The sequence below is a fragment of the Spermophilus citellus genome (genome assembly GCF_964194105.1).
Source record: "Spermophilus citellus genome assembly, chromosome: 17".
NCBI lineage: Eukaryota > Metazoa > Chordata > Mammalia > Rodentia > Sciuridae > Spermophilus > Spermophilus citellus.
In genome coordinates, this window is record NC_138199.1 from 56,289,795 (window position 1) to 56,305,582 (window position 15,788).

At 40.5% G+C, this 15,788-nt stretch overlaps 1 long non-coding RNA gene across 1 annotated transcript; it reads right to left on the reverse strand.

The window, feature by feature from the left end:
- Positions 1–8,510: 8,510 nt before the first annotated feature.
- On the reverse strand, positions 8,511–10,094 carry LOC308636400. The gene is made up of 2 exons (XR_014019397.1): positions 9,269–10,094; positions 8,511–8,950 (listed from the first exon to the last, which is right to left on the reverse strand). It is a non-coding gene; the product is annotated as an uncharacterized lncRNA (long non-coding RNA).
- Positions 10,095–15,788: the final 5,694 nt, after the last annotated feature.

Below are 15,788 nucleotides of genomic sequence, written 5' to 3' on the forward strand. Positions count from 1 at the left end.
ATTTTTTATTTTGATACAGGGTCTCACTAAATTTTCAAGGTTAGCCTCCTCCCTCAGCCTCCTGAATTGCTGGGATTACAGGCAAGCACCTGGGTGTTTGTTTGTTTGTAATATTTATTTTTTAGTTGTGGCTGGACACATTACCTTTATTTATTTTTTGTGTGGTGCTGAGGATCAAACCCAATGCCTCACACGTGCTAGGCGAACGCTCTACCGCCCAGCCACAATCCCAACCCTGGGTTTTTTTCTTTTTGAACAGTGAAGGAAGGTTTATTTTTGGCCAGGAATAGGAGTAGCAGGGAGAAAGGCTCATAGATCAGTTTCTCTGTGAATTGTCTTTGATGAGGTTTGCCAGAAAATAAAGCAGAATGAGTTTGTTTATTGGAGTGAGAGTTTTATATGTACGTACACACACACACACACATGTACACACGTACACACACACATTATATATAAGTATCGTCTTAACACACTTTTTATTTGGTACTGGGGATTGAACTCAAAGACACTTGACCACTGAGCCACATCCCAGCCATATCTTGTGTTTTATTTAGAGACAGGGTTTCACTGAGTTGCTTAGCACCTCGCTTTTGCTGAGGCTGGCTTTGAACTTGTGATCCTTCTGCCTCAGCCTCCTGAGCCGCTGGGATTACAGGTGTGTGCCACCGCACCGGTTTTAACACCTTCTTATAGCCTAGAAATATTAAGAAGAACCAGGCATGGTAGTACACATCTGTTATCCAGGGACTTGGGAGGCTGAGCCAGAAGGAATTGCAATTTTGAGGCCAGCCTTGGCAACTTAGATTCTGTCTCAAATTAAAATTTAAAAAGAGCTGGGGCCGGGTGCAGTGGTGCACGCCTGTAATCCCAGTGGCTGGGGAGGCTGAGACAGGAGGATTGCAAGTTCAAAGCCAGCCTCAACAAAAGCGAGGTGTTAAGCTACTCAGTGAGACCCTGTCTCTAAATAAAATACAAAATAGGGGCTGGGATGTGGCTCAGTGGTCAAGTACCCCTGAATTCAATCCCCAGTACCAAAAAAAAAAAAAAAAAAAAAAAAAAAGCTGGGGATGTAGCTCAGAGGTAGAATGCTTTTGGGTTCAATCCCCAGTACCACCACCACAAAAAAAAAAAAAAAAAAAAAAAAAAAAAAAAGATACACCTCCTTGACATCTAAGAAAGTTCTATTACTTAAGTAACCATCAATTGCTGAAGACACATTTGCTGTGGCTCCCACTAAGGTGACACAGGTTTCCCGAGTAGCTGTATATGTGCACATGTAGGTACTGGAGCAAACATTAATATGAAAGATGGAAGAGGGATTTGGAGCAGGAGACAGTGAGTTCAAGCAGGCATTGTGCCCAAACATCATGCAGCCCCACCTCACCCTTAAGTCCTGAGTGGAAACCAGTGAGTAAGCCAAGCTGTGTCAGAATGCCAGGCTTTGAATAAGAATTTAAATAAACACCAAAGCCCTGTCTTGTCCCCAGGGGAAAACAGCTTAACAGTAGTCTGGTGAAAAACTTGTAGAAAGCACCTGTGTTTCCCATTCCTGTTCTGAATTTGCCCCAAACTATGACTAAAGTGCCTCAATAGAGCACAGCCATGGCTGTTCGGGAAGGAGTGATGCAGGAGTTTCCTTCTTTTTCTAGGAAAGTCTGCATCTTCTGGGCAGACGACTATTGACACAATTCCAGGCTTCAAACTCTAAGAGTAGGTCTTAGTTAACTGTCATGGGGCTGTGTTCAGAGCAGAAGAGTCTCTCTCGAGGGGACAGCCTTTTCTCTTTAGCAAAACCCGGTCATAAAGTCCCCACAGAGTGACCTGTGGCTGAAACCTATTGGTAAACATCCTTTCAACATTTTAAAACACCAGCCTCAGGCTGGGGGTATAGCTTAGTGTTGAGCCCTTGCCTAGCATGCGTGAAGCCCTGAGTTTGATCCCCAGCATGGCAAAACCAAAATAATAACAACAAAACCCAAAACAACAAAACATCAATCTCAAAGCCAAGTGTTTGGAGTGAAAAGGAGGAGCGGGGTTGGGGGGGGGGGGTTATTGGGTAGATGTTGCTCAAAAGGTAGAAAATCGCAATTGACAGAAGGAATACATTTAAGAGATCTATTGTCCAACATGGTGATTATAGTTAATAATAATACATTGCATTCTTTATTTTTGTGGTGCTGAGGATTGAACCTACTCATAGGCAAGGACTGTATTACTGAGTCACAGTCCTAGCCCTAACATATTTTTTTAGTTGTTGATATACCTTTATTCTATTTATTTATTTATTTATACACAGTGCTGAAAATTGAACCCAGTGCTTCACACATGCTAGGCAAGTGCTCTACCACTGAGCTACAACCCCAACCCTCCTTAAGATATTTTTAAAAATTGCTGAGAGGGGGCTGGGGATGTGGCTCAAGCGGTAGCACGCTCGCCTGGCATGCGTGCGGCCCGGGTTCGATCCTCAGCACCACATACCAACAAAGATGTTGTGTCCGCCGAGAACTAAAAAAATAAATATTAAAAATTCTCTCTCTCTCCTCTCTCACTCTCTCCTCTCTCACTCTCTCTTTAAAAAAAAAAATTGCTGAGAGTAGATTTTAATTGCTCTCACAACAAAACATAAGTGATTTAGGTCATGCATATGTTAACTAGTTCAGTTGAGTCATTCTACAATGTATACATATTTCAAAACATGTTGGGCTGGGGTTGTGGCTCAGTGGTAGAGTGCTTACCTAGCATGTGTGAGACACTGGGTTTAATTTTCAGCACCACAAATAAATAAGTTAGTAAATAAGGGCCATTGACAATTAAAAAAAAATTTTTAAAACAAAAAAAAATCATGTTGAATCAGGTGTAATGGATGTACACTGGTAATTTCCAGTTGCTGGGGAAGCTGAAGCAGGAGGATTGCTTCAAGTTCAAGTTCAAGGCCAGCCTTGGAAACTTAGTGAGATCCTGTCTCAAAATAAAAAATTAAAAGGGCTGGGCATGCAGCTCAGCAGTGGAGCACCTCTGAGTTCAGTCCTCACTACTGGGGAAACAAAAGTTGCTCCTCTTTTCATAACACCCAACTTATACTTTTGTTGTTATTGTTGACTTATGCATATAATAATTACAATTCATATATTGAGAGTTTAGCATGTGTCAGACATTGTATGAAGCAGGAGTCACACTCAGAAACAATATAACCAATATCCCTGTTCTTATGTTCTTATTACAGACGTGGAGAAGAAAGGTAAGAAAAAACAAGCAAATGTAAAATTCTAAATTCTGTGGCACTAAAGAGGAGAAGAACAAAAAGAAGTAACAGAGAATATTGGCAGGGATAGAGCAGAAGAGGGTTGTGGCAGTCACAGGAGGCTTGGGGAGGATTTAGTTCCCTCATGATTTCCAACATTCAGGCCATTGCAAATAAAGCAGCGTGTTTACTAGGCAAGCATGCGGTTTTCCTTCCCACCAGATGGCCATTCCTGAGCCCTTTCTTTATTCCGGAGTTGTAAATTGTCTGCCACCCCTCAACAGTGATTAGTGTCTTGAAGATGTTGCTGGTTCATCAATGAACGCTATATATATTGGGCACCTTCCATGTGGTAACTATGAGAAGCCATGGGACTGGGGCTGTTGCTCAGCAGCAAAGCACTTGCCTAGCATGTGTGAGGCACTGGGTTCAATCCTTAGCACTGCATATAAATAAATAAAGGCATTCTGTCCATCTATAACTACACACACACACACACACACACACCACCACCACCACCACCACCACCAAAGCCAAAAGTAAGACTGACATGACGCTTGTGTTGCTGTCACCCAAATGAGCCTCTGGGCCTTTTCTTCTGACCCAGTAAAGCTGAACTCTCTCCTTGTAGAAGGTAAACCTTGTGTTACATCTCAGCAGAAAGAGGGTGACAGGGCTGGAGGTATAGCTCAGTGGTAGAGCACTTGCCTAGCATGTGAGAGGCCTGAATTCAATCATCTGCACCCCCGGCAAAAAAAAAGAATATTTATCTTTAAATTTAAATTTATTCTGCTCTTATAGTCTATCTATCTATATCTATATGGTTGATTTAAAAAAATTGTTAACCATAGTTTCAAATAGTGAAGGGAACTGTACATTTTTTAATTATTATTGTTTGGTATTGCTTAATTATTGGTTGGAATAAACCAATTATCAATTGGCTTATATAGCAAACCCAGGCATTGTCCCAAGCAAGCATTTTATTTATTTATTTAAAAATATTTTTTAGTTGTTGATAGACACAATACCTTTACTTTATTTATTTATTTTTATATGGTTCTGAGGATCAAACCCAGTGCCTTACACATTCCAGATGAGTGCTCTACCACTGAGCCCCAACCCCAGACTCCCCAAGCAAGCACTTTATAAAAAATGACTGGTAAACTGCAGTGGCCACATGCCTATAGTCTCAGCTACTTGGGAGGTTGAGGCAGGAGGATGACTTGAGCCCAGGATTTTGAGACGAGTCTGAGAAGAACAGACTGTTTCAAACAAAACATTGACTCATTTGGGGCTGGGGGTTTATATCACTTAGTGGTAGAGTGAGGGCTTAGCTTGTGCAAGGCCCTGGGTTGGACCCCTAGCGCGCGTGCACACACACACACACACACACACACACACACACACAAAACAATGAAAACAGAAACAACATAAACTAACCCGAAACAAACAAACAAACAAAAAAGTCAGCTCATTTAATTTTCATAAAGACCCCATATATCCTATCACCACCCTCATTTTACAGGTGATGATACTGAGGCCCAACGAGAAGGAGCTGGCCTGAGCTTGCTCAGCTAGTAAATGGTGGGGCATGTATTTGAACCAAGCCATCCACCTAACCATAGAGTGTGAGGTCTCCCAGTAGGGTGTCTTCTAATGTAACTAAAAAAAGCACACAAATTATACACAACTGGTATCTTTTCTATTTTATAAACCTGCATCTCTCAAGTGGAATTTTGGGATCTGGGGCATTTAAGGATCTTGAAGCTGCTGGCTGCTTCTGGGAAGGAAAAATAACTAAGTAAGCAAGCTATAAATAGAGGTGAAACCTTCCACTGTAATGTTGCCATGTGGTCTCTAGTTTGGGGCAGGTATGCATGTTATAATACTGGAACTGAAAAGCCAAGGGGTTAACTCTTTATGGGATCCTGAAGACTCTAATTCCCTATACTTAATTCTCAACCTGTATATCTCTCCCTTTCTGTTACCCTGGGCTCTATTTTTCTGGAGATAGTATTAAGTAAGTTTCACAAATGGCATTAGAAAAATTGTATTTTTCCATTTTGGGGACCTTGGTGTAGATTACCACTTAACTCAAAAAGGGCTGAAAAACCACCTTGGTGAAAAAGTTGAGCTGTTCAGTTTTTCTTTGCCTTATCATTGCTGTCTGTTATCAGCAAAATTAACTCATTCTAGAGTTTTGCATAAAATCATTTTAAATTTCTTCTGCTCTTATAGTCTGTTTTTTTTTCCCCCCCCAGATCAGGGACCTTTGGCCATATTGGTTCCAATGCTCTGGTACCAACCTTTGTAATTTAACAGCAGAGGGTGCTGTGAGCCTGTGGTTGCCAATGCCGGTATCAGAAAAAAATAAAAAAACAAAAAGGCAAAATCCCGGCCAAATGTGTGGCTTCTGAAGCCCTCATCCTAGGAAAGTAGAATACACAGGCATTTCTCAAAACACAAGGGAGGAATCCAGAGACAAGTCGTAACCTTCTGGCAATTATTTCTCATTTCGATTTTCTTTTTAAGAGATGGGGTTCTTGCTATGTTGCCCAGATTGCTCCCAAACTCCTGGGCTCATGTGACTCTCCTGCCCAGGCCTTCCAAGTGGCTGGGACTATAGGCATTGCTATCACACCTGGCTTTACCAGTTTTATTTTTAGGGAGTTTCAGTCCTTCTCTAGTTTTCTTGCTGAGGCCTTGCACATAATAAGCACAGACTCTACAACTGAGCTACACTGTCATCCTGTCCCATTATATCAATGCTTGATTCTCCCCCCACGCCGACCCCCATACTGGGGATTGAATCCAGGGGCACTTTACCACTAAGCAATACTCCCAGCCCTTTTTATTTTTTATTTTGAAGTAGGGTCTCACTAAATTACTTAGGACCTCGCTAAGTTGCTGAGCCTGGCCTTGAATTTGCCATAGCCTTAGCCTTAGCCTCCCAAGTCACTGAGATTACAGGATTACAGGCATGTGCTACCAACTCATGGCTATTAGTGCATGATATTTTATACATTTTGCTTCAACATTCTAGCAAGACCAGAGATTCCAAATAAATCTGGGCTTAATTAATTCAGAAAACAACACTCATCATTCCTCTTTCAAAGGCTGCCTCTGAATTCCATTGTAATAATTCTATCAATAGTTACAATAGTTCTTTTCTGTTTTGTTTTTTAAGCTGAGATTTGAAGGTTTTCTCCTAATTATCTCCACTTTCCTGAAATTCTGGATTTTTTTTTTTTTTTTTTTTAGAGAGAGAGAGAGAGAATTTTTTAATATTTATTTATTTTTTTTTAGTTTTTGGCGGACACAACATCTTTGTTTGTATCTGGTGCTGAGGATCGAACCTGGGCCGCACGCATGCCAGGCGAGTGCGCTACCCCTTGAGCCACATCCCCAGCCCTGGATCTTTTTTTTTTAATATTTATTTTTTAGTTGTAGTTGGACACAATATTTTTATTTTATTTATCTATCTCTATGTGTGCCGAGGATCAAACCCAGGGCCCTGCATGTGCTAGGCGAGCACTCTACCACTGAGCCACAACCCAGCCCCTGAAATTCTGGATCTTTAACTTTTTTTTTCCTGTTTCTTATCTTCCTCCAGCCCTTTTACCTTTTGATTGTTGAAAAAAATTATCAATGATGTTCCATATTTCTGGTTAGTTCAGTTATCCTTTGCTCTTGTGCAAATTTGCTTTGTAAGAATATAGATGTTCCTGCGTGATAAATCAAAGGTGATGTATTTTTATAAAACTCTTTACACTAGGCTTTCATGGCAAGATGCATTGAAGAGTTTATGATATAACCTGATGGACATGCCATCTAATTATTCACTACTTCTTACAAGCATATGGAAGGTCTATCTCAAAGAGTTGGCTTCTGCTCTTTCTGTGTGGTTTTATAGCTACTGTGAAAGAGATGGATATAGGGATGCAGAGTAGACTTGGGTTACAGAAGAGGAAATTTGTGGCTACAAAGGCTGGCCTCTGATGGCATTAGCAGTCACTTGGGATGCAAACATTGACAGAATTCTAGACATGAGCAAAACAGATACTAGTCAACAAACAAAACCCATTATGGTTTGATTTGTTGAGTGTACTCCAGCAAAACAAGAGAAGAATTCTTGAAAGACAAAAACATAGGGTATAAGGTGGCAAAACTAAGGACTACAGGTCAAAAAATTGCAGCCTAGTTGGGCATGGTGGAGCACCACTGTAATCCCAGCAGCTAGGGAGGCTGAGGCGGAGGATCACAAATTTAAAGCCAGCCTCAGCAATTTAGTGAGGCCCTAAGCAACACAGCAAGATCCTGTCTCTAAATTAAATATAAAAAAAAGGGCTGGGGATGTGGCTCAGTGGTTAAGTGCCCCCAAGTTCAATCCCTGATACAAAAAAAAAAAAAAAAAAGAGAGAGAGAGAAAATAAAGAAAGAAATTGCAGTCCAATAGCTGTGTTATATATCAACAAACACTGTAGTCTTCAATGAGATGAAGGCATAGGTCTTGTTTTCCAATGAGAATTAGAAACTTCTAAAAAAAAAAAGCATTATTCAAAAAAGTCATAATCTAAAAATAAAGGAAGCTATGATTTTGCAATGAATTTAGAATTGATGAAACAGGAGCATCACTTTCCATACTAACAAAACTAAGCCTCTTTTAGTCATATAATTTGAGATTAGGGGGAATAGTAAGACAGACCAATACTGTTATTTATGTGTGATCAGTTTGGATCTATAAGAGTTACTAAATCCAGTCATTCTCACATAATGTACTTTGTTTCTCACGTTTTCTTTTCAGTTTTTTAAATTTTTTTTTTTTTTTTTTTTTTTTTTTTTTTGTGGTGCTGGGGATTGAACCCAGAGCCTTGTGCATCGTGAAGCAAGCACTCTACCAACTGAGGTATATCCCCAGTCCTTCATTTTTTTTGAATGCCTTTTTTTAAAAAAATATTTTTTAGTGGTTGATAGACATTTATTTTCATTTATTTATTTACGGGGCTGAGAGTCTAACCCCATGCCTCACTCATGCCAGGTAAGTGCACTACTGCTTTCCCAGCCCCAGCCCCTTGACTGCCTTTTATAGGGTTTTTTTTTTTTTTTGGGGTGATACATTCAAATTATATTATGGCATGAGCACAGACCAATTTCAACAAATATTTATTGACTGCTTACCACATGCCAGGCAATATCTCAATGACCCAAATTAACAAAACTTATATTCTAGTAATGCAGATACTAATAATAAACAAGACACATGATCAAGAAGTGAGAGTGTATGTATTCGTCAGTTTCCCATTGCTATAACAAAATACTCAAGGCTGAGTACTTAAGAAACAAAAGAAGTTTGTTTAGCTCACAGTTTGGGAGGTTTAAGGTGTGGTATCAACATCAACTTGGCTCTGGTGAGGGTCTCATGGTAGATGGCAGTACATGTGGACAAACAGGAAGTTAGAGTACAAGGAGGTGTCAGGTTCACTCTTAATTTTTTTTCATGAGAACTAACCAGGGTCCACTGTGAACTGCCTTAATTCCTTCTGAAGTCAGCATCCGCAATGACCTAATCACCTTGTACTAGGCTCTACCTCTTAAAGGTTCTGCACCTCCTCTCAACATTACCACATGGAGAACCAAGATTTCAAAGGACCAACTCTTGGAGCACAAACCATATCCAGATCATAGCAGTATGTGAAAAAAAGATAAATGCTAAGAGGAAAACAAAAGAAAATTTAGAAGGGAAGAAAAAGAGTGTTAAAAATGTAGGGGGTAGGAATAGGGGAGAATGAGATTAGTCGGGGTTGAAATTTTAAATAAGGTGGTTATGAAAAGCTTCACTGAGAAGCTGAGAATTGAGCAAGGTTGGTAGAAATAAGGGCCTTAGGCCATCAGGGGCCAAGGCCCCAAGCCTGGAATGTGCTTGACCAGCTTCATGGGACCTGGAGCAGGGGTTGTACTGAGGGTAGGAGGAAATGAGCTAAGAGAGCTCAGGGTCCTTCCAGCCTCTGAAAGGAGTAAAGCTTTTACCTGGAGTGAAATCCCTGCCAGGGACTGCTGTCATTTTAAAGAAATTCCCATGGTCATTTTGTTGAGAGGAGACTGTTGGAGGCATGGGAGGAGGCAGAGTCTGTCAGGAGGCTAATGCTGTATGTAATCCAGGAGCAAGAAGATGGCAGCTCAGAGCCAGGAAAAGAAGTAGAGGCTTCTGGACACAGTTGAAGGTAGAGCCATCAGGACTTCCTGCTGGGCCCCATGTGGGAATGAGGGGAGAGAGGAGTGAAGATTGTGCTCGCTGGGGGACTAGAACAAGGTCCTGGGGGCCGTTGTTCCACTCTCCATTGCAGTGGTAGCATCAGAATTCTTGGAAAGGTGCCAGGGCCTCAGGGGGGCACCTGGGGAGCTCAGAGCAGCTGTCTATTCTGGTGCTTCTGGGCTGGTGTCAGCTCTGGATGTTGAAAGTGTAGCTCAGCCTTTCCATACTCCTTTCTTTTGGAGAATGAACCTAAAGGTAGGCTTGAATCTTAAATTAAAAGATTTAAAAATAAACAAATTAAAAAATAGGTATTTCCTGGGCATGGTTTGTGTCTGTAGACCCAGCTACTTAAGAGGCTGAGGCAGGAAGATTACTTGAGCCCAAGACTTTGAAACTAGCCTGGGCAACATAACAAGTCACCATTTCAAAAATAATAATTAATTGTAAAAAAAAAAAAAATCCAGCAGTTAGACAGCAGAAGGTTGATTTTTAGGAGACTGCCAAGTTTCCTTGGAAACAAATGTTTGTCATAAAGAGAAACATTTGTGGGGCTGCGGAAATAGCTCAGTTGGTAAAGTACTTGCCTCGAATGCACAAGGCCCTGGATTCAATCCCCAGCACCACACACACACACAAAAATTAGTAAAAATGAGCTGGGTGAGGCAACACAGGCCCATAATCCCAGCCACTTGGGAGACGGAAGCAGGAAGTCCAAATTGGAGGTTCCCACTAGCCTTAGTGAGACCCTGTTGCAAAATAAAAATTAAAAGGGCTGGGGATGTAGCACTCTTGGGTTTGATCCCCCACCACAAAGCACTGTAACTTAAAAAAAAAAAAAAAAAGAAAGAAAAGAAAACTTTGGACACCACAGGTTTTATCCTGTTATTTTGACTGTAAGAGTGTTTTGATTCAGGTGACATTTTCTCATAAATATATACTTTTAAAATCAGATTTATACCAACATAACAAAACGAAACACAAAGCATAGTGGCCCAACTGACTCAATATTTTTCACATTTTTTATTAACCTTTAGAGAAATCTCTGATGTATCTGATGAAATATTTGAAGTTCAGTAGTGCTTTAAGTTTTATGTTGATTTCTTTTTGATACACTGATTACTTTTATTGTTGTTGTTGTTTTCAATGGCTCTTTTATTTTATTTATTTATTTATATGCAGTGTTGTGAATCTAACCCACATGCAAGGCAAGTGCTCTACCACTGAGCCCCAACCCCAGGCCCCACTCATTTCAAATATACAGTTATTGATGAGTGATTGCTTGAAATGATTTTTTGTTTTCATCTTTACACTTTTCAATAGCTTCCAACATTTTTGAGGGAAACAGTCATATTCGTAATTCCTTTGTGTGACACTTTTCTTTCTTTTTTTTTTTTAATATTTATTATTTTTTAGTTCTCGGCGGACACAACATCTTTGTTGGTATGTGGTGCTGAGGATCGAACCCGGGCCGCACGCATGCCAGGCGAGCGCGCTACCGCTTGAGCCACATCCCCAGCCCCATATGAAGCTTTTTTGGTAAGAGCTTTTTTTTGAAATATGATCACAAAATCCATCCATTTAAAATGTATAATGCATTGGTTTTTAGCATATTCACATATTGTACAATCACCATAATCAACTGGGGAAAGGAGAGGCTTTCCTTACATTGCCCAGGCCAGCCTAGAACTTGCAATGCTCCTGTTTCAGTTTCCCAAGTAGCTGGGATTACAGGGAGTTACCACCATCCCTGGCCAGAACTTTAGAAGAGAACGTGTATAAGGGTCTTGATTTAACATCTGAGCAGCCATCTTAAATGTTAACCACCATCTTATGAGGTAAGTTTTGCTTTCCTGTACTTCCTCTTACCTGAACTCCCTCTACCCCCATTAGTGACCTACCCCACGGTCCCATGACCCTAAGCCAATCCCTGAAGGACATAACCCCTTTGCTCTGGAAAGCCCCATGGTGCCACTGACCTAAGCCAATCTCATGCTATTCCCCACCTGCCTAGCTCTGTCACAAGTACCTCTGGGCCTCTCCCATAGCACCACAGCTACAACTCCAAACCCTTGCCCCACAAAATCTGAACCCCTGAACATCTCTGGGCCTCTCTCCTCTCTATAGAGATGGCCTTTATTTTGTCAGCTTTGACAAATAAACTTTCGTGTGGATCTCTGCTTGGTCTCCATCCTTCATTTCTCATTCACCCATCTCTTGCTTTCTCACTTTCCTTTCAACCTGAAAGCAGACACTCAAGTGCATCCTTTACATATGGTCAAGTCATTTTATTTTCTTTTCTGTAGTACTGGGGACTGAACCCAGGGGTGCTCTACCACCAAGCAACATCCCCAGCCCTTTTTCTTTTTTTCATTTTGAGACAGGGTCTTGCTATGCTGCTATACTGACCTTAAACTTGTGATTCTCTTGCCTCAGCCTCCTGAATAGCTGAGAGTACAGATACAGCCACCATACCCAGGTGTGGGTTAAATTTTTTTTTTTAACACCAAGGAGACTAAAGTCTGAAAGCATTTATGATTCTTAAAAGTCACCTACAGATTGTGGATAACCTGAGTCTCAAGGGCACAGAAATAGTTTCTCTCTCTCTCTCTCTCTCTCTGTTGGTGACATCACCCCAAAGACAGAAATGCAGAAAAAAATGGTATTTTAAAAATTAATTTCCATCTCTCTCTCCACCCTCCTTAACAAGTTGCATGATCACTTGTAGGCTTTTGTTTTATTTTTTTACAGTACTTGGGATAGAATATAGTGCCTCTCAAATGCTAGGCAATTGCTCTACGTCATATCCCAGCCCCACTTTCAGGCTTAAAGTTCTACCTGAACTAGTTCAGCCTCAGAGCTCCTCAGCAGACATTACAGTCAAATTAGTCTGAAAGAACACATGTCTGGCTACAAAAACAGTGCTTTTCCATCTTTTTGATTTGTTTTGAAAGTATTGTGACTCCCTCTGCTGAAGATTATGGAAGAAAAGATGAAGTTTAATCTTATTTTACATCGTGGGAAACCTGTTTAAACATTGGAAATGCTCAAATGTACCACAGTCTGCTTAGAGAACATTCTGGCAGTGGGTAACAAGAGCTATGAAACTTTTTAAACCTTTGGCCTAGTAATAGCAATTTTGGGATTATACCCCAAGGAAATAGTAACCCAAAAGGGAAAAAAATGTAATTTGTGCAAGGATGTTCTTGTGCTATTTATAAGAGTGAAGAATTGGAAATAATCCAAATGCCAAATAAGGGAATGGCTCAGCACATTATGGTATAGTGACATAAGGAAACACCAGGAAACAGTTCTCAGCGACAAGAATGTAGCCTCTGTTGGCTCTAGTAGATCTGATTGTTTTAAGTAGAAAAAAGAAAAGGAAAGTTTACAACTATGCAAAATGTGTGTTGTGCAAAAAAGTTTGGGAGTGAATCTTGAGGAAGGGACACTGTCATTTAGAGTGGGGTTTAGAAATCTTTTCTGTAATGCTGCTTATCTGTTGCAGTACCTTTTTGTTGGACCACCTTGAGCCTAAAAAACTATTTGAGTACCCTAAAGGCAGCAATGCAGAGAAAATGGTATTTTAAAAATAGTAGTTAGCAGTTGTAATATGAATCAGGCAATGGGTATTATTTTGCAGTAAATAGTCTTTATAGTATTGCCCAAGGTACAGGAAAATATAAATCCTAGAATAAAAATTCTTTGCCCTAGAATTTAGTATCAGAACTCTTTGCTCTTAGTAAACCTTTTGACCCCCTTTTTTACCCCCTTTTTCAGGGTTTTGGAGTGTAGCTCAGTGGTAGAAAACTGGCCTCGCATGTGAGAGGTCTTAGATTCTATCTTCAACAACAACAACAACAAAGAAAAACCTCTTTGCTGGGCATGGGTGGTACACAATTGCAATCCTAACAACTTGGGAAGCTGAGGCAGGAGGATTGCAAGTTCAAAGCTAGACTTGGCAACTTAGCAGAAACTTGTCTCAAAATAAAATAAAATAAAAAGGCTGGAATGTACCTGAGTTCAATCCCCAGTACCCACCACCCCCCCCCCCCCCCCCCCCCCCCCCCCCCGCCACACACACACACAAAAAAAAGCCACCTCTTTGTTTTAGAAACTAGCATTAACTAGTATTAACATTTGTTTGGAATCAGTTCATTGTGCCGGGGCAGATTGATCTCCTGATATTGGTAAGGACTCACCAACAACCAAACAGTGGTGGGGACCATTTTTAAATGATGAAAGAGAAGGAAATAAATCAGACGCACCTAAGAAATCTTTACGAAAAACTAATACTGACTCTTCAATTAGTATTGTAGTCCCAGATCTATAGCAGACTCACACTTCTCTCTCTCTCTCTCTCTCTCTCTCTCTCTCTCTCTCTCTTTCTTTCTTTTTCCTGTGTGTTTGGGGGATTGAACTCTGGAATGCATCACTGAGCTACATACCTAGCCCTTTTAAAATTTTTATTTTGAGACAGGATCTTGCTAAGAGGTCTAGACCAGCCTGGAACTTTCGATCCTCCTGTCTCACCCTCCTAAGTAGCTGGGATTACAGGTGTGCACCATGGCACTGGGGTTCACACTTCTTTTTTTGGGAGGGGGGCACCAAGGATTGAACTCGGGGGCACTCAACTCCTGAGCCACATCCCTAGCCCTTTTTTTGTGTTTTATTTACATACAGGTTCTCACTGAGTTGCTTAGCACCTTGCTGTTGCTGAGGCTGGCTTTAAACTCCATATCCTCCTGCCTTAGCCTCCCGAGCTTCTGGGATTACAGGCATGAGCCACTGTACCCTGCTTACACTTCTTTTTTTAGTTTAAACTAAGAACTCAGTGGTTCATAGCAGGAAGCTGACAGTCTAACCGAGAAACTAAAAGGACATCAAATTAAGGAACTATAAAAACCAGAAAGGAGATGGTTAAATATTTGTGGCAATCTTCAAGGGCATATGGAGTATTTTTAAAATAATATATCTTAGGTATGAGTCAATATTTAACAACTAGAAAGCAAAGTCAAGTTCACTGGAATGAACTATTAGTTTACACATTGCTTAAAATCCACTGTTCTAGAGAATTCTTACCTAAACAATGGCCTGTGATTTTTTTTTCCTTTCTCAACTTCAACTTAGATGCCAAACACAATTAAATTAGAGTCTTTTAATTAGTAACTAATATAAAATAAAACAGAAATTTGTACCAGCAGTAGTATGAGACCCCAATGAATTCCATATTGGGCTGGGGGTGTAGCTCAGTGGTAAAGTGCTTGCCTAGCATGCAGAGTCCCTGGGTTCGATCCCCAACCCCACACACACACAAACAAAACAAAACAAAACAAAACAAAGCAAAGCAAAACAAAACAAAACAAACAAACAACAACAAAAAAAAACAAACCCATTCATACATATTTCATTTCTTCTGTCCTCTCTGAAAAAGTCAAATCCAAGGTCTGTGGAATTAAATTAAATACCAGTGTTATTGTGTCTTGGAGAGGGGTTAGGTTCTTCGTCTCATGAATTTGAAGAATAAAATTCACAGACACAGGGTGAGAGCAAAATAGCAAGATTTATTAGAGTAATAGAAAGTAGAGCTCCTAAAGAGGGAGGGGTCCCAAGAGAGGGATACTAAAGAACTGCTATTGTTTAGGGGTTTAATATAGATTTATAGGTTTAAGGAGGTCAGTTCTCTGCCCAATCCTGGGTAAAGCATTCAGTGTCCATAAGCTATCATTCAGGCTTTAGCCCAATCAAAATATCGATCAAGTATATGATACTTCCATGGTAGGTAGCATCTCATGCATGCAGCATCTTTTGTGGTATTTATCAGACACTCCTATATAAGAATTCTTTCTATATAGCCTCCTAGTTTTACTTACTTTTGGGAGGACTGACACAAGTGTATGTCTCAAGCTACATTAAAAAACCATTGCCTTTTTCTTTTTCTATTCTTTCTTTTCTTCCTTCTTTTTTTTTTTTAAGAGAGAGTGAGAGAGGAGAGAGAGGAAAGAGAGAATTTTTAATATTTATTTTTTAGTTCTCGGCAGACACAACATCTTTGTTGGTATGTGGTGCTGAGGATCGAACCTGGGCCGCACGCATGCAAGGCGAGCGCGCTACCGCTTGAGCCACATCCCCAGCCCTTCCTTCCTTTCTTTCCCTCCCTCCCTCCCTCCCTCTCTCTCTTTCTCTCTTCTCTCTCTTTCTTTCTTTCTTTCTTTCTTTCTTTCTTTCTTTCTTTCTTTCTTTCTTTCTTTCTTTCTTTCTTTCTTTCTTTCTTTCTTTCTTTCGTGTTTTATTTAG